The sequence below is a fragment of the Anser brachyrhynchus genome (genome assembly GCF_964034855.1).
Source record: "Anser brachyrhynchus genome assembly, chromosome: 4".
Taxonomy (NCBI): Eukaryota; Metazoa; Chordata; class Aves; order Anseriformes; family Anatidae; genus Anser; species Anser brachyrhynchus.
In genome coordinates this window covers 8,544,516-8,564,824 of record NC_137698.1, presented here as the reverse complement: position 1 = coordinate 8,564,824, position 20,309 = coordinate 8,544,516, and the positions used below count along the sequence as shown (strand labels likewise).

Here is a 20,309-nt window from a genome sequence, read left to right as displayed (position 1 = left end):
TACCACCACCATGACCACAAAGCTGCTAACTTCTGCTAGAAAAACCATTCTGTACTTGCAAGTGGAAGCTGCTGAAACAAGCAGTTTTATGCCTTCTCATGTTGTGTTTCTGCCTTTGTACTTTGCCATTCTTTAGTGAGTTTTAGTATAAGCCAGGGGACATTAAATTTCTGAAGCTTCATCTTGACTTGGATCCATTCCTCAGAGCTGGGTGATTACGTTCTACACAGGTGCAATGCAGCATTTCTGGGACGATGAAATGAAACCCATCTGCATCTTCCAAGTTTCAGCTATACCACCTGCCCTCACTCTTATTTAACATACTGAGACAGCTGGAGTAAGATGCATAAATCACCTTTAGCCTTTGTCTAACCTTTCTTTCTCTGAGACTTTGGGTATGGGTTCGGTGGTAGTGTTAGAGGATACATGAGAGCCTCTCTATGGTCACCCTGGTCATACTGCCTGCTTTCAGTACTGGTGGAGAGATGAAGTGATTCTGAGGCTGCCACGTATTTGTTGATGTACAGTGAGTAGGATCTAAAAGTTATTTGCTTTCTGTTTGCACATACAAAAAAAAAAAAATCAGTCAGGACTCTAATGACCTGTATCTCTTGATTATGAATAGTTATGTACATGTTTAGTTTCGTATTTCCCTTTGAAGCCTTTGGAAATTTGCTGTGTTGTCTTATGGTGCATTTATTTTGCTCGGAACGCTATGTATACCCTGCAATTTTTCATAACTAATTTGGGAAACTAAACTTTATACCATGATCCAACAAGGTGCTTCTCCCCTTTCTACCCTCTTTTTAACAATGTTTCTTTGTTAGCACTCATTGAAAAACTCCTATAATGTTCACAGATATAGTTTTTTAAGGTATTTTTGAGGATGGTCTCCCTTTCAAGACCATTAATATTTGTAGAATCAGTAGGTGTTAAATATTAGATGTGAGGTCAGATTTGCTGATGCTTATTTTGGTCAAAACAAAAATCGCTCCAATCTTAACCTTTAAAGTAGTAGAAATTCAATGATTTTCTTGTTGAGAAACAGCACCACAATGCTATCCACAGTCTTTAAAATATTATTATAAGAACATACTTACAAATCTTCAACGTGTAACCTAGATAAAGGTTCCAGTAGTACGTATTTTAACCTATGAACAAGGTACTCTACTTCTACCATGAATAACTTCTGCTAAATTGTACTGTTCTGGCCATTTAAAAATTACTAGGCCAGATGATGACAAGCAAACTCAGTATCCAATACGTCCATGTATTAAACATAGCCTATAAACATCTTTTAGTTACTGTATGTCGGCAGGAATATTTTTTGTGTGTTAGTATACAATAAAAGCAGCAGGATTTTTAGATGGGGGAAAAAAAAAAAAAGGAAAGGGAGAAAAACAAAACAAAACATTTTCACATAGTGATGGTGGAATTGATTAAAATAGAAAACTAACTTAAGATTGAAAGCCCCACTGGGGAAAAACATAACAAAACAAAAACCAAGGCATTATATATTGAAGGGGAGGCAATCGATTTTCCATAAGGTTAGGCCTGCTTGTGATGAAAAAAACTTCTTTAAAAGATACCAGAAAAAGAGAAAGGATCAGAGTATATTGAATGGATTATATTTTTCTGACAGAAAACAGAATGATCCTGTTGTAGTTTTGTCAAAATAAAGATAGAGGTATCATTTTAGTTTTTACTACTTAATGTTAGTCTTGTACTTCCATAAAAAGGAAGTTCTGCTGCTGAATATGCAAATAGAAATACAGTTGCCACATGTTTGCCTTCTATAAGAAACACATACGCACTTGGTGAAATAGCTTTCTGTATTATTTCTGCTATCTGTGAAAGAGATTAAAGATGTCCTCTTTGTTAAATCTCTGGGTACTGAAATATTGCACAATTAATTTTAAATCTCTGACTATTTACAGAAGTAAAACAGCTTTAAGAGGATGGGTAGCAGATCTTAAATGCATAGCTTGCATCAGTTTATATCCACTGCACCTTCTGATTGAATTCTGGTTAGTTTTCAGTAACATGCTTAAATTTGATCTAGTTTCCACTATCTATTATTTAACTTAAATGAACAAAAATAAAATGCCCTACCAAAAAATTCCCCCTGTATACCTTGACTTCCTGATTGCAGTAATGTATTCATTTGGAAAGCCAACTTCTCTCAAGGGCATAGATTTAAAAACAAACCAAAATACAAATTAAAAAGAGAGGGGGAGGAAAAAAAGGCAGCAAGGACCAAACAATAGCTGTCTCAGGTTTGTTTTTACTGGGTTACACAGTAAGTCATGTGTGGGCTATATTTGTTTTAAATTTCCTGGCTAACAATTTCTTAGTCAAACAACCTTGACGGTGTCCCTCTAACTTATTCATGGCACCATGCAGAGACATCACAATGAATTTATTTGCATCCCTAAGTATTTCAGGGGCCTACAGCTTCTTCACAAAATCTTCTGTGCTGAACTTCAGAATAAGCATCGCTGTCCATTCCTATTGATTGATTGATGGGCCTGTGAGCCCCGTTCCTCTTCTGACAAGCTGCACTTACAGGAGCTTAGTCTGGGTAAATAAGCAGGTCAGTGAAGTGGGAAGTATGTGGCTTTATAGTGCATGCAGGCCATTGTTTCACCATATGATTACTTGGAGTATATAAGGTGGCCAGTCATCAGAACTGAACGTTACTTAACCTTGTGCTCTCTGGAATAGGGAGAACAGTTTTTAACCTCTATGAAATGAGCTTGTGCTAAGCAAGCTATTAAATGATAGTTAATACAAGATGCTGAGAAATAATTTGAATTCATGAACTCATCAGGCATTATTTAGATGTAAGTTTTTCATTAGCATTTATATTTGCCAAGCATCTCTTCTGCTTTTCATGTGTACTACAGACAGGTTCCACCTCTTTCTGTAAGTGTCAGCAATCATTGGCATTGTGGTTAGTACCGATCTTGTTCTCATTATGACTCTTTCCATCTTTAGGCCCTCTATGAGCGGTTTGGAATCTTTGACTAGGTTGATCTGTGAGCTCCTTTCAGGCAGTGCCATAAAAATGTAAAAGTCATGCTGTGTTTAATTAAAAAAGAAGCGTCACTATCTCTTGTGTACAACTAATTGCATTTCCTTTTAAATTAGGAGAAAGATATAGCAAGGCTGGACCAGATCCTCAGCTGATAATTTACATTTATTAAGGGTCTGTCGTAGGGAGTCTGCCTATGGAATTATGATTACATTTATTTTTTGTAGTTAATGCACACAGTTTGACTTAGGTACTTCAATCATTGCACTGTGTTTCAGTAATGAACATCATCATTGATAACTACAAATTACAGCTCCAAGTAAAAGAGAGACAAATTCATATCCTTCTTCAGGCTTTATTAAACTTTTCTGACATTTAGAAAATGCAGTTTGCTTTCCTACTATTATGCATTAGTGATTTAGGAGAACTCAAATGGAATATATTTGCAGTGTGCATAATCATGGTTTGGGGAGCAATAGATTCAAGGAATCCATTTAGGAGTAAGTAATTCTTCTGAATGGTATCCTTCAAATGAGGGTGTGCCTGCACTGTGCATGTCAAAGATCCAGTCCTGCTTTTTCTTCTTGTCAGTGCCAATATTACTTTTCTGCTCTTTTCCTACCGCATGCAGCATGCTATATTTTCATTGGCATTTGCCTTCTCTGCTCAGAGCTCATTCGATTTCGGTGGGATATCCCTGTAGCAGTGTGAAGCACTTTGGGAGATAAGGTGCTGTAGAAATAGAAGCAAATAGCGGAATATCTAAGCACCTGTCCCATTACCTGGGGTGCGCAGAGGGACTGTAATTCTTGCTAAAGCAAACAACTGAGGACCCTTGTGGAATAGAAGATGTGCTTTGAAGTTGATTATCACTGAGGATAAAACTTAATTTGCTGAACTGTTGCAATTTCTTGCAGCCAAAATGTTTTTTGAGGAGTGCTGTGGGCACAGCCAGAGATATCTTAGGGGTTCTTCTAGCTTGCATCAAGGCTTCCACCTCATTACAAGGTCAAGAAATTAAAATTTCTGTCCTTTTTTGGACCAGAAGATCTGTAGCTACAAAATAATTGTTACATAGACACTAGTCAATTAAACCATTTAGCTACAAAAAAAAAAAGAAATGGAGGAATTTTGAGAAATTTATGTCTGTCTCAGAATAAGATCAGGGACATATCTTACAGATGCTTGACCTACATTTTATTTAAAATACATGATAACATAGGCTTTAAATCTTTCTCAGATTAAGTCTTTTATTGGTTTGCTGTCCTCATCTATAGAAAGCTTTCCTGAAAATGTATTTATATCTTCTTTCTGGAACTTTAGTTCATTTTCACACCCTGTTCTGTCCTTCACAAATACTGAGAGCGATTTATTCCATTTTATTTTTCTTTTGGACTGCTCCTTTACAGGATATTTCCATTCTTCCGTTCAAGCTTTTCTGGACTAAAAGCCAGTCCTTTGAGCTATACCTTGTAGGTTCACATTCTCCAGTCCTTTGAATATGTTGTTTGCTTTTTTCTAGACTTTATTCAGTCCATGTATATCTCTTGTAATTGTGCCAAGGCAAGGATTGTTGTTTAAATTTCAGCATTGCTAGAGCTGGTTGGTGCAATAAATTATCTGAAGATGCTTGCAGATGTTTACATCCACGCAGCCAACTATGTTGCTTGTCACATTCCATAGCCTGACATTATTGATTTTGGTTCAACTTGTATCTCACCATACTGCTGCCTCATTGCTTGTCCCCCTCAGCTGATAGTTTCTGCCCAATGATATCTTTAAACAATCCTGTTTGAACTGAATTCTGGCTTTCCACAACCCATTTTTCTAGTTTGTCAGCAGTGCAAATCCTGTTCTCCAGCATTTATGCTGTCACTTAATGTAATGCTATGTACGAGTTCAATATTCTACCATTGTGTTACTTAAAAAGAAGGTGATTAAAAAAAAAAAAAACACTTTGAATTTGGCAGCAAAAGGTTGAACAGGTGAGTCTGACTGTTGAACACCAGTGGTACCTCAGCCTGCCAGTCTATTTAAACAACGGAGTAAATCAGCTGCTGCTGAGCTTGGGGAGAAAGGAAGCAGCCAAGTGTGTAAGCCCAGTCTGCTGTTGCAACTTCAGTCTGATGGCACAGAAAACAAAAAGTCAAAAAGAAGGCAAGGAGATATTTATGGCTGTTGGTTAAAATCAAAGTGATTACCAATTTAATCTTACTAGGGTGATAATAATGATAATAAATAATATTTTGCACTCATTTGGACATGGAATTAATCAACTCCCCTGAAGAGTGCTAGATGGAAGAGGGTTAGCAGAGAGATGCTGAACTGAAAGGATATACCATAAATCATGGCTGAAGTAAATTTTACTTGCTGAAAAGAAACGCTTGGGAAACTCAGTTTTCAATGCAATAGACTTAGTCATAACCACAGTTCATGGTTAATTAAAATACCTTTGATTAACATTTATGTTATCACTGTTTAAAATGTTTACTATTTTCTAATTTCTTTGGCATTTCTCTGTATTTGCATTAGGGAATGTATCTGCTGATATTTTCTTTGTTCATTATAGGGACAATAAATATTGTGATTTGTCAAATAACAAAAACATCTATTAGTGAAGAAGTGGTTGCTAATATAAAAATCAACAAACATTATTAACAGCAAATTATAGAATAAATAGTAGTTTTCAGAAGCTGCTCCTACTCATTAGAATTAAAAAGACCTTTTGCTTGTCTAATGAAGCATATACAATGATTTATATGGAGTTTTGTCATATGCCCTCAGTGAGGGGCATCACTTAGTTGTTCTGGCCAAACTGACCCACTTTCTTTCTGCTGTCTACTGGCACTCCTGTTCCTTCCTGTTGGAGGCAGAGGGTAGGAACCCCATGGCAGCATTTGCTGTGTTACATACCGCTGTACCCACGCAGCCCAGGCTGTGCTGACCTGTTCCCATGTGAGAACAGCTGCACTGGTGCAGACCTGTGGTCTGTTCAACCCTATAAGTAGTCTCTAACAGTGACCGTAAACATTTGCCAAGGGAAAAGTAGGAACAGGGCATATACTTCTTTCATTCTCTCCCAGTCTCCAGCCGTTTTCAGCTCAGAAATTTTCTTATTTTGTTGTTCCTTAATTAGTAGTTTGCTCTGTATCTTTCTTCTCGTTACTTCTGCAGTCTTCTTGTGAGCCCTGTGAATTGCACCCACACCATCCTTTGGCCTAGGGATCTACTGCCTGAGTTTGTGTTGAGTCTGGCTCCTGCTATCTTATTGGATCACCTGTATTTTATCCAAAACTCTGTAGGTTTCTATATCCCCATAATGTCATCTGCTTTCTAGCTATGACAGTCATTGTTCATTTCTCATATGGTAGCGGTTTGTTTCACTTGGCAATGGCTTCGTTTGCTTATTGACTTTTTCTGAAGTTTTTCCGTTTTTGATGCATCATTTTTGAGATGAGAGGAGCAGAACAAATACCCATGTGCATGAACCATGGTGTGTACAGTGGTGTAATGGTGTGTTTGTTTATTTTTCAAAAAAAAACACTGTCAAAAGTCTTTTGGAAGCCTAAATGGAGTGTCACCTGGATCAGTCTTATCTACAAGTTCATTAATCTGTTCAAAGATCTCTCGAGCTCTGTTGGGAGGGACTGCTATTTAGAGAAGCCATATTGAGTATTCCAAAGTTTATTGTATTTATCCAGAGGTCACTAAAGATATAATAAAAACTAAGAAGTTAACTAAATCTACATAGCAGCTGAATCTATATAATATAAATATCTGTTGGCCTAACATAATTGGCATTCTTAAAGGCCTGTTGATCTCCACATTCCTCCACACTTCCCTTAGAAACTATTTTTAAGACTGGAAATGCATTTGACATCTCCCAGTTTTCATGCACCAAAAAAGTTGTCCCTGTGCATTCTCTGATGGATGTGCTCAAGTGGGGGATTGCTCAGGAGGTAGTTGAAGAAGAGAGATGCTTCATTGGATTGTCATTGACCTACTAAATTTTTACTTCTGCTCAGCATCCCCTATGTACAGCATATGTACATGAGTTACACGAGGATTCATGAAGTAATCCCAAACAGTTGTATTTTCTGCCTTTGTGCTTGGTCTTTCACTTTGTCACAACTGTTATAGTCATCAGGGTCAGTCAGTAATACAGACCCATTTTTATATTCGTGTTATTTTGGCCTAGAATATAAGTCTATGCAGACTGCTGGGTATTTTTAACACCTATTCCGACAACAGCACAGCTTGCTGTCTCTTTATTGAGTATTTTGTCATGACATTACAATTTCTGATATGCTTAGTAAATTAATACCTTCATTTAGAGAGAGACATTCTGCTTCCTCCATTTTATTTCTAGCCTCCTAGCATTTGTGCAGAAATGTGTTTACCTCGATGCTGATTCTTTGCCTGGTTCTCCTTAAGTGTCATTCCATTTATTTTTCACTTCCTGTTTACTTCTAACTTCTAACCCATCTTAGGTTTGGGTTGAAGAATTTGTGGCATCTTCTTCCTTAGAAGTGCCATTCCCAATCATATGCTTTTATGCATATATCAGTCTTTCCTTGTTATTTGCTTTCAAAGTTCACTGATAACCTTTGTGGTTTCAAGTGAGAACAGTTTAGTTTCTTATTGATTTAGTGTCTTGATCTTCTCTTTGGAGTTTTTTTCCCCTTTCTGTTGCCAATATGTAGATAGCTGGTACAAGGTGAAGAGAAGTCTGACTACTGTAGAAACCAGGTCACGCAGATAACAGGAAATGCAACGTTAACTGCACAATTTATTCAAATTAAGCGTAATGAACATAAAAAAGGTACAGAAGTAGTATCATTGGTGTCACAATTTTAGCTAATTCCAGCAGCTTTATCTTGATCAAATAACAGCCTTAAAAAAAAAAATAAGTAAAAAGCAAACCACAATGCTTTTGCTTGGGAAACTGTAGATGCCTCAGCATCTCTTAAGGTATGTGAACTCTTAATTTCAACAAGGTTCTTAAGCTCATGATTAATTTAGAAGGACTAGCTGATTTCAAGAGTATTCTCCTACACACTTAAAGTTAAATGCATACTTAAGCATTTAGATGAAACAGAATCCGCAGGAAACTAGGTAGAGGAATAAAATTATAAAAATATTAGGTAATATGGTCAATAATCATAAGCTAGCTCAACTATCAAAACAATAGATACACATTTAAGTCCTGTAAAGGCACTAGTAAATATCCCATTTGGCCAAACCAAAAACATGAAAGGAACATCCTGCTATATATATGATAGGGCAAAGAAAAGGTATTTTAACTTGTGAATTAGATGACAGAAGAGAGGTAAAATGCTAATCAGTTTACATGGTAACTAATTACACAGAGAAGGAACAGGCATACAGATAGAATTTACAAAGATTGTAAGCTAGTGTGGTGGTAAATAATTCACATATGGAATTAAAACAATTAATGACAAAGTAATTTATAGTATATGCCCCATGTGAAATATATATTACCAAGTGTTTTAATGCTTGTTTTTTTTCCTACAAGGTTCATGAAACTTTTATTGTATATCATATTACATACTTTCTCACTGCTGAAGCTCATTTATTCTTACAGTTTCTGTTCTGCAAGGTCCAGCAGATGTTTCCATTATTTTTCTTATTGTATTTTGTGTCCTACCCCAAACTTAGTGTCATAATGGGTATGTTCAAACAAATCCAGTGAAGTCAATAGACGTTTTGCCTACATCAGGATTAACTTAGGGGTTGCCCCCAAGCATTCAGAGATGCTTTAAATAATCACAGTTAGGAGAGATTTTTTTGTAGGTAATCTGAATATAGAAATATAAATTACATGTAAAATAAGGAATCTGATATTTAATTTTCACATGAGAGAAAACTATCATTAGTGGGTAATAATTTTGCATATTTAAGCTCTTTATCAGTAAGTAGAAAAGACCTTACATTCATGGATCTCTCTTGTCTCACAGGACAATTAATGTTTTCTAGTAAAACTACTGGAAAAACACACAGTAAACTAATTTGAACTTTGCACAAGCATTTATGTGACTTATATTTGAACAGAACAAAATATGTTGTAACATTATGAGTGCTTTACTAGGCAAGGAGACTACTGGAGCTATGCACCTGCCTTAAATGCATTCTTGTCATTTAACTTCCCATCAGAAAGGCTTTCTGAGAGATTTAACATTAAAAATATAAAAGTTATGTAAACTATTTTTGTCATACTGAACATCTTTGAAGGCTACAATTTCGTCTTCAGAGATAAGACATAACTTCCTAAAAGGCCTGGCACTCCCTGAAGAGTAAATACTCGGATAGGAAATAAAACACTGGCCTTTGACACAGGGCTGTTTTCTGCTGGTGATTACGGATGGAAATCCAGCAAAGAAATCCTCTATCATCTTTGTCACTAGACAAACACTGAAGTACCTTGTACAGTTTATTTTTGTGGTTCTTTTAGATCACATGTAATTACCATGCACTGATGCTCTTTAAAATGAACTCTGGCGCCTCCATCATAAGATCAGTAGGTGAGGCAACACAGAAAGAAAACTCCCTGAAACATTATTTGTTCCAACCGTGTAACCAAACACACTTCAAATTTTTCATTGGTATTTATATTAATGAGCAAAGTAATCTGTGAAGCTCAGTGGGACTTGGCTGGAAAACAGACCAGTTTGGAATATTTTCTGAACGTGGTGATTTTGCATCAGTCCTTTTCACAACTTCCATAAAGGATACGGGAACAATATAGTTTAATGCTCAGAAAACCTCAGGTAATGTGCTTTCAATATACTGCATATCTGGTTTTGTTTTTCATTTTTATTTTTTTTATTCACTAGCTCTGTCTATTAAATCTTGAAACTGTTGTTACAGTGCTCTGAAGAGATATCATCTTTGCTTGTAATGTGTTTTCCTGATGATCTAGTAGGTAAAGGGGAGAATTTAAAATTGTGGATTAAATTTATTTTAGTAATGCCTTAGGAATTTGAGGTATATATTTAGTTATCCCTGGAACCAGACTATAGATTGGAGAGTATTGTTTTGCCTTTTTTCACTGTTGGCATTGAGCAGGAGTCTGGGAGGAAAAAAAAAATTGTTGTTGTCATTATGGATATATAGTGACAGTGTTGTTGCAGTTAACTGCAAATACATTCCCCTCCTGCAGCATCTGACTAATGCTTATCTATCAACGTGTTATTGGAAGATAGAAAAGATGTCCTTTTATATTTCTACCTAAAGAAAGCACAAACCAGATGAATGAAAATACTCAGCGAGTCTTTCTGAGCAATGTCCAATGATAAGTGAGAAAAATGTAAGAGAGACCGAAGTAATGATAGCTGGTTGATGTGTGTGTGCATCTCTGCCTCTCTGGGTGTAAAATTATTATTTTTTTTACACAAAAGCGATGCGAGCGAAACCAAAGGATGAGTGGTGGGCAACTTCTGTTGGGCTAGGTTTGGACGCAGGCATTAATCTAGCACCATCAGAGGGGCACTGTGACCGATTCTGTGTGTCTGTCTCTGTAGCGGGGAGTTGCAGTGAGGTGGCTGCGGGGGGATGCTCAGAAGATGGATAAACCGGGGCAGCGTCAAACTTCAGAGCACCGCTTTGCTGGGCATTCATTAGCAATGCGCTTTGTGCTAATGGTTAGCTCTGACTCATTATCAATCATTATCACTAAGTAATCAAACAGATGGTCCTTAATGACTGTATCCCACATTAGCTGTGCGCCTACAGTCCCACAGAATGGATGCCATCTCATTAGCACTGGAGGCTGTGGTCTGCACAGGTTTCAGTTGCTGAGGTTGAGGGGACCAGCCTCCAGCCCTCGTTGATGATGGGAGTTGAAGCTGAAGTGGAAAACCTTGTTCTTCATCACTTTCCCTTAGTCACTGTTGTTATTTTGTGCTCCTCGCTCCTGCCAAAGACTAGAGAGGCAGGTCATGTTCTGGCTCCAACATACATCTTTCCTGCCTGTACTACATCATATGCTTACCTTGCAGACTTTACTGCTTACACATTTTGCTGTACCCTTTTTGCAGTTACGCTACAGGTTTCCATTTAGCCCTTTGCAGTTATATATTATTTATATAGTTCTGTATTTCTCTATATATTAAAGCATAGCTGTGGTACAAAAGCTTAGCTTTGGTACACAGCCTAACTGTTGTACAAAATGCACGTGCATTTTATTTGATTATGCCGCTTGTAGTGTTATGGTGTTACAAAGTGCTTAGTCAGTGGTGCTCCTCATGCTGTTTTGGAGTCCTTAATGGCTCATTTTAAAGCAAGCAAATATTAATTTTATCTTACTACTTCCTTACAATTAGAACAGGACTCTGCTTTGGCTACAAGGGAATCTGCAATTCAATATTATATCCCCAAATGATTAAGGACGTATAAACAATACAAAACTCCCCCACCCCATCCTCTGCCTCTCACGATCTATTTTATGAATAGCTTTCTTATGGACTCTATCTGTTATTATATTAAATAAGATCATAAAATCAGCTTTATGAAGGCTATGCTACTGCCTGTATTAATGAGTGAAATGAAACTTTTTTTTGTTTTCCCTTTCAAATGCAATTAAACTGAAAATCAACATTGGCCAACAGTTTTATTTCAGAATTTCTGATCACAGGAAACACCAAGTAACTGTGAATTATGGTTCTCTAATTTCACTGCAGGGTCAGGTGACAAACTTCTATACTGTTTTATATGGCACCAGAACTACAGAGGGGTGCAATTATAGGCTTATAACTCAGTTTTCTTGATTTTTTTTTTTACTTGACATTATACACAGATTTACTGTGCAGCACAGCCTCCAGCTCTTTCATTGCTCAAGCAGCAACCCCTTTTCTTCTGTCTGCAACTGATCCATGCTTGTATCTGCCTATTGCTTCATTTTTGTCTGCGCTTGCATTTACACATTTAACAGCTATTTCCTCTCTTAATACCAGGAGTAAAATATAAATATATATTAAACATATATAAATATATATATATCAGTGAAGAGTTGAGTACACATAGGAGTTTCAGCTCAAATAACAGACTGGAGAAATATCTTGGGAATTAGAGGTAAATATATCTGTTTCAATCATAACGAGAGGTGCACAGACAGGAGTATGGCCCTGTTACCTACTGTGAGAAAATCAGAAGTGGGATGAGATGGTTGAGATAAATATTTTCAATGCACAGGACAGGGAAAATCATAAAAAAAAAAATAAAGCAAAAATTGCAGTGCCAGTGAGAAGAGGAACTGACAGGAATAAAAAAATAATAGTCATGAGAAGAAAGAGGCAGGCTTTCAAATGAATGAATTGTGCATGCACTGAATCTGGCTAAAGCACTGTGTTTCCTCAGAAAGAAAGAGCTGAAAGTATGTGAGTACTTTAGGATGTTTGGAAGAGAGGATGAAAAGTTATAAAGAGCTGGAATAGCCTTTATTTACCTCATTGGTTCATGCAAGTTCAGGTAGATATGAACTGCCTGCTCACTGGGTTTAGGGGAGGAGGAGAGAAGTAAGAGTCCGTCAACTTTCTAGCAGAAGATGGGTGCAATACTAGGATTAAAATGGCACTGGAAAAGTTTGTTTTGGTGGTAATACTTGACTTGGTTCCCCAGCAGCTGCAGGGAATGGGACCTGACGACCCAAAAGGTCCTTCATGGTTGTTGTTTACTATGTTCACTTATAAAGCTGTAACAATACTTATAAGAAAATGTACTTATTGGCAAAGGGTATTGAGTAAGCTTTTAATACAATGTAGTTAGCTATCTCAATAAATAAATAAATAAATAATTGGCTGTGTTTGAATAGATGGAGCTGAGAACGTTTTATTCTGTTGCTATGTAACGCTGCCTTTGTGGATCCAAGAGAGGTTATGGTGTTTCCTCAGAAACATCAACATTTTCATTGTTTTTAGAAAACATAATACAACTGCAGAAGTGAATTCCTACTCAGGCTTTTAGGACATTTTCAGAAATAGATAGGGTTTGAAGTGTAAAATATTTCTGTCCTATTCTTTAAGAAATCCTTTATGAAACTACAGAGAAGGGGAAATACAATTTGTATGGATTGAGGAGAATGCATCTTAATGGGAATAAAGAGTAACCTGATATTCTAGGTTGAAAAACAACCTTTGAAATATTGCTCATGAAGCCTGGTGATTTATACTCTCAACAGAAATAGTCTAAGAAAATATCAAACTGTTAAGTAGTTAACACAAAGTCATTCATTTTTTTCCCATTTCATCATGAAACAGATGTTTTTCATGTCCTATTGACTCACTATTAAAAAAGAAAATCAATGTAAGATGTTATTTATAAGCAAAGGCTTTTTTTCTGATATTACTTACACCCTTATATCAAGTCAAAGATTCCACTGACTTTACTGAATTTTAATTCAGGTCTTTACCGAAATGTAAGTCAAAAGTACCTCCCTAAAAATCTGTGCTCTCATGCTAGTGTGAAGTGAATGATAAGGTGAACTTGGTTTATGGTGGAAGCTAGTGCTGGCTGCTTTAATTTCTACAACTCTTCTACTTCGATTAAAAGCTCAGCCTGTGCAGTTGGTGGGCTAACCCTTGTATGGGGAAATTAGACCATAATTACATATTTGACCTTTTGAAAATCAAACCTGGACTAGTGGCTTTAAAAGAACAAAACAAAAACACAAACAACAACAACAAAAAAAACACAACAGCAACAAAAAACTTGTTACATAGCCATATGAGTATGGAAGTTGCAAGACCGGCTGCCCCTGCATGTGATAACTGCAGTTATCATGTGAAGTGGTGCCTAGGAGCTCTCCTAAAGTTTAGGCATCATTTCCTAAGAAGTTCAATACCGGTTTCCTCATGTAACTGTTGATTTGGCCTCTCTTTCATGGTTCAATGCAGTGCTGTTAGCAAGATGTGTGTATCTTTTTCTTGGCATGTACCTGTGTGTGGGTAATTTGGGTTAGGTGTAATGCTTTTTGGTGCATGCCTATAGATTGAATCATTATAAAAAAAAAAATTTCAAATGCAATGAATATATTACTGTAATTATCAGAACTAATAAAAAGATTAAATATTTACTCATTTGCAAGAGGAATATGGAACAAAAGACAATGAGAAAGACTATGCTGTATAAATGATTCTTTTCCATTCCTGTTATTATAAAATGCTCACTTTCTGCAGGAATTCTTACCCCTTTCAGTTAAATGCCTGCGGAAGTAGGCAGGTTTAAATAAACTTGAATTACCCATGATGCTTCCTGTAATTATGTGGGGTCTGGTTCTGCAGTGCAGAGTGTTTTGACATTATATGTCTGCCCTGCTGCCTCCCTTCTCTGTGTATGCCACCACATAGACTGCACATCCTCTTTGCTCAATATTTGCACAGTGCACAATGGAGTTTTAATCCAGAACAGGGTTTCCCAGAACAAGGAATCATTTCCTCCGTCACAACATACATCACACTGGTTAATGAATAATACCTTTCTCCTAAGACTATCGGAGAATAAGCCCCTCTAATATTACCTTTGTTATGAGAGTTACAAGACTGAGAAAAGGAGGTAAGAATTTTTTCCTCACTTTTTCAGTATAAAGGATAAAGCTGTCTTTTAAAAATGAATTCACAGGTTTATGTTGTTATGAAAATATATTTGAAAATGCTATCTGAAAATGATTACTTGAGTGGGTAGTTATCAGGCTGAACTATGTATTCCTGTGTTGCAGTAAAATTTTTCATGAAAGTAGTATTTCTGGTCTCAGAAGGTGAGGAAGACACTGACAATTTTTAATCTCAGTGATACTGGCCTTTGTTTCTTTGGGAACGGCTTGGGAGTTTTGTGAAGGTGAAATTTATTACTGCATGTAGTAGGCTTCTCTCTTACATAGACTAGATTGTTTCTAAGGTTTTATAAACATATATTTTCCAAAGACAGTAAAAACATATTGACAGCTTGAAAAAAGTGTATTGAAAAAGTGCATATATAGAGAGAGAGAGAGAACTGAAATTAGAGGGGGGAAAAAATCAGTTCTGTAGGGATTGTAATAAAAACATGGTTTTGATACCTCAATGCCAGTCTGGGATTCCTGTATACTACCAAGAACTTAGTTTAGGTCAATGTGATGTCCTAAACTGACCAAATGATCAGAACAGAGATAAAGTGCAGCCTACAATATTACTTCACATTTAGATTTTCCATTGAACAGTGGTTACTTTGTGCTGAGGAAGTGATATAAAGTAACTCTAAATCTGGCATAAAGAGGGAGAAAGGGGAGAATCTTAATGCCACAAAACCAAGTCAAATCTTTCTTGGCCCTTCCTCTTATGCCATCCTCATATGGTGGATGGAAAATCATGTACAACCAATGCTGTCTTCACCCTGTTGGTTACTGGTGACTTATTAACCTGCATTAGTCCCTGGCTTTGGTATATATGTGAGGATTTTGAGGTCTCTCTTATCTATGTAGACACGTTTTCCTATGTGTGATGTATTACAGAAAAGTAATGGTACAGGTCGGTCTGGTGATGTGCATCTCAGATGTTCTGAAACAATCCAGTCCAATGTGTTTTTACTTTCTGCTGATGACACTTCTAGAACCTTATTCTATTTCAGCTTCTACATTTGCTTTTCCATGACTGAAAACCAAAATGTCATAAAGTAGCTGGTGTGAAATCCCTTCTTCCTTTCTTTTAACTGAGTAACCATTTACATTTCAGCAGAGGGCTTTTGAAGAATAGAGAACTTTTCTAAGGCAAAGGGGCGTTTTTAAAGTGCTGAAGGTAAATGAGCTGCTTGTTATTACAGACAATTTGACTGCCCTTTGCTGTTACCCATGCCATTTGAAAACAGAAAGGGAGGGAAAAAAGCCAGTATTGTTTAAAACAGTTTCTGACAGAACAACTTTTACATAGTCAGCAGTGTGTTTGTTAAGAAGAAAGTACATTCAAATTGAACAGACTGACTATCTTTATCTGATGTAAACAGATATAAGAAAGATAAGGGAAAAAAAAAATGAAGAATTTCTCCCACAGAAAATGGCTTCTTGATCTCTGAAAACAACAAGCTTCTTGTGAAGTGCAGTCAAGGCTTACAAACACGTTGCTGTGGTACACGGAGTTTGAAATCCCAGCTGACATTTCAAATGGTATTTAGACTTATGACAAATCTGATTTATTTGGGTCTTTCTCCAAAGCTGCCGTAAAAGAAGTGCTGATTTGGTGACTTATTAGTCACAGCACCTTCAGACAGCTTCTTTTTCTAGTTGAGGAAAGTGCTAGCAGATCTATATATTCTTCTTGGTGTAAAAGTTGTTGTAAAGATGCTGTTCGTTTGGCTGGACTCTTCAATGTCTGATGAAGTCTTCAAAGCTGTACGTCTCCTTAAAAAAAAAAAAATCCTGTCAAACAACAATTTTGGTAATTGAGGGTAATGCCTTGCAAAATGCTGATTTTTAGTGATTCAGAAGGAACACACTTCAGCTCTGCAATGAAAAACTGGTCCTTGTGGTTTATAATCCAAGTAAAATGGGATTGAAATGTATCATTAAGTATTATTGCCCGAATAATATTTATAAAACTTCCTTTCAAAAGTAAAATGAAATAACTAATTACAACAAACATCCCCTCAGTAATGAGGCCGTTCTTAACAAACAGTTGCATTTAAGGCAGTGTTTTCACATAGAATTGGAATTTGGTTGAAATCTTAGGTTCTAACCCAAAGTTTGCGTCACTAAGGATATTTGAGTGAAGGTGTAAATAAGTATACTTTTTCTGAAATGCGTTCACTGATTTCAGTTAAATGAAGCACACTTTTCTTTTCCCTGTTTCACCATAGAGTGTCTCAGTATTTACTTCAAGATCCTATGTATTGTGAGCTGTGTTCTGGTCTCTAAGTTTGTATTTCTGAACACCCAGGAAAGGTGTATTAATACGAGGAAATCTAGAGTACTGATTAAAAATATAATCCTTTGTTGGTATGCAGGGCAATGCAGGACTTCCTGTGTTTTAAATTCACACTTATTTGTCACAGAGTTTCCAAACTTTCACTTGGGGGTAGAATATATTTCTTAACAAAAAAATACTTTTTTAATCTTTCATTTACAGCTCTAATAGCATAACAGTGAAGTTGGAATGCCTTAATTTTTCAAGCAGACAAAAGTAGCTACTGGTCATAATCCTAAAAAAAAAAAAAAAATAATATGAAAACTTAAGAGTCTGAAGTACTGAATAAAATTCCTGTATCATAATGTTCCTACAGATTTGTGAGTTTCTGATCACGTCTAAATCCTTGTTCAAGTATTGGCCTTTTACTTAAGTAGTTCTTTTTACATCTTCATGAAGCATTTATACATAATAGGCTTACGCCTTCTCCAGTGTAAATTTAAAAGAATAATCCCAGTTCAGTTCATGTTTTTTCTTCTGTTTATTCACTGAAGTGGTCTTGCACAACATTAGCCATTCACGTTATGCACAATGCGAGGCTTCAGGAGCTCTCTCTACAGAGAATCTTGCTCAGTGCAGACAGATGGTGTTCTTTTCCTTTCTCATTTGGCTTGTGACTGCCCAGAATGGCTGTAATTCTCTCATTCTCCCATAGGTGCTCTCCTATAGTGAGATCTGAGATTACAGTAGAAGATTTTTGTCCCTTGAGGTACTAGTTCTGCTTTCATTAATCTATTTCTTAAGGTCACTGCAACTCCTCCTGATATTCCTATCCTTCCTTATATTTACGTAACATTTTCAATATTTTTACCTTTCCTTTCCCCTTGTCATCCAGACACTTAATTACCAGAGTCTTGTTTCTCAGACTGAGACCATTATCGAAGCACTAAACGAAATCAGGTTGAAGACTGGTCCTTCAGAGACTCAACTCTGCCACTGTTCTCTTCCTGTCATTACACATTGTCACAGCCCTTCATTGTTGCCCCTTACTGGAAATTCACCTTAGCATTAGAAAGAAAAAAAAAAAGGCACTTCTTTGTCTTGGCCAGGGTCCCAGGGGACAGTTGTCTGTGCCATAAACCAGTCATACTGTTAGTCCTAATATAAGGTAACAAATTTAATTTGTTCATATTTAACAGTGCCAGTTGTCCGAGTTTAGGTATGAGACTGATGCTTTAAGGACTTCAGAAATAGCTCACAATTTTACTAAGATCCTTTCTGTTTAAACTTACTCTGCATAGCTATTCTTTGCCATTTGCCTCTGTAGTATGAGGAACAGTTTAAAAAAAAAAAAGCTATTGTCTGGAAATGCTGTGAGAGTGACAACGCTAGCGAAGCCAAGATTTTTGCATTCTCCACTGATGTTATGTGCATTGTCCCTGTAACGCATTGTGTGTATCAGTTCACTGCTGCACATTAGGTAGACTCCTGACGACAGCCTGCCAACTGTTTAACAGAAGGGGACCAGAGATAGTTTGGTTGGTTGGTCAGTCTGTCTGTCTTTCTAGTCATCCTAATCTATTCTGATCCCCTTCATCCCTGCTGAGGCAAGAGAGCAGAGGCTAATGTAGATAAGCAGGAACTTCTGTTTTTTTGAAAGGTTTCCAGGCTTATGTCTCCTAATGGATGTGCTTAGAATACTCCTGATGTGTTTTCCAAACGTTGCTAACACTGTTTTATTCTGTCAAAAATTGCAAATAGCAAAACCCCTATAGATTTTCAGATGAGAGAAAGGAATTTAAACATCAGAAAAATCTGAAGACATCCTCCTTTTGCCATTATAGATGTTAATTCTATCAATAATTCTGCATGTTAGTTTGATGAATAAGCTCTTATTTGTGTCTTAAAAAGGCAGACAACAGAGATTAGTGATTGCTGCAAATTGATATGTTTAGCATGTCCTTCACAGTACTTGACCTGACCTAGGTCTGATCCTCATTTATATGGCATAACAAAAATCTACTTAACAGATGCTCAGAGGATGCATTTTCATAGATTCTGAATCTCTCTGGTGTTAATTTGCTTACATTGCTGAAAACAGAGGGGGATATGTCTGAAATGAACCATGTGCAACCAAAAAGAAAAAAAGAATGAAATAATGTGTTCATTTTGAATTAATGCATCAATGAGCTGGTAGGCCTATTAATTGTAATACTCAAAGGAAAATCACCACTTCTGCACTCGCTGAGCAGCTCACCAGCACAGCATATCAGGCTTTGGGATTGCTAGTTAATTTGAAAAGTCATGGAAGTAAGGGAGGGTAATAAAAAGTCAAAGTGTTTGTCTTTGCTATTTTAGCTGAAGTGAAAAGTGTACAACTCCCCTGTAGCCCAGGTCAGCATGGCTTGTGAGCACTGAGTCTTGGGTTAGGTTAAGGAAATGTATTAAATCTTGGAATAAGATCGTTCGGTTTTGCAGCACAGAAGGCATACAATCATCACACTGCACCTCTATCGTGAACTAATAAAGCCTTTAGAGTTGGTTCTTGACATCAACCACACCAGGCTCACGCTAAAACTAAAGCAGAAGCGACTGAATCATTTTTCAGTTTCGCAGCCCTGTTTGCTGAATGCAGCATGGAAAGCCCCAAATCAGGGGATCCTTTCTGAGTTTCTTTAGCACAGCTGTGGCCTCCCATAGACTGATCAGCTGGTTTATCCTTCCTCACCTTTTAATGCTGTACATTTTGCTGTGAGCATTCTGGTTCTTGCTGCGTTATTTCAAAGAAGGAATAGCTACAGCAAGGCCAGATCCTCGCTTGATGTAAATTGATATTGCTTCACCAAAGCCTGCAGGGCTAAGCGACATTGCATCAGCTGAAGATCTGCTCCATAAAATGTCTTGGGAGTTTTTTTCGCTGATCTATAAATTACCAGAACACTGCTGTAGGAGGAAAAGTATCTAGTAAAATGATACAGTATTTTGTTTTTGCTGAAGTGTTAAGAAAACAAAAATAAAACTAAACACCACCACATAAGTGGTATGATATAATAGGTGGCATGATATAATAGGTGGCAGATTATAAAGACAAAGTATTTTTTTTTTGGAAAAAGATTAAGGGGGGTAGGCACACTCTGGGGAAAAAAGGCATGATTGACATAAAGAACAGCAGATGGACAACATGAACTGTCTGGAACTCCAGCAGCTATCAAGTGAAATCAATCTGACCTTTGTTGGGTTCATAGCTGTTTACTACTGAATAAAGTGGAGAGAGGTGCACAGATTATGACCACCATATGTCTTAATCCAGAGCAGAGACATTTCTGGGTGTCCAGCTTCCTGGAGTCATCTGACTGATGAGCTCCCCAGTTTGGTAGCTGATTTTGCGA

The 20,309-nt window shown here is 36.9% G+C and overlaps 1 long non-coding RNA gene across 1 annotated transcript in view; it reads left to right on the top strand.

Moving 5' to 3' along the window:
* Positions 1 to 347: 347 nt before the first annotated feature.
* The window catches only part of LOC308193891, a 336,962-nt gene continuing 317,000 nt past the window's right edge, over positions 348 to 20,309 (top strand). Inside the window, exon 1 of the long non-coding RNA XR_013950036.1 lies at positions 348 to 526. This is a non-coding gene — a long non-coding RNA (uncharacterized lncRNA). The remainder of the gene's footprint in view (positions 527 to 20,309) is intronic.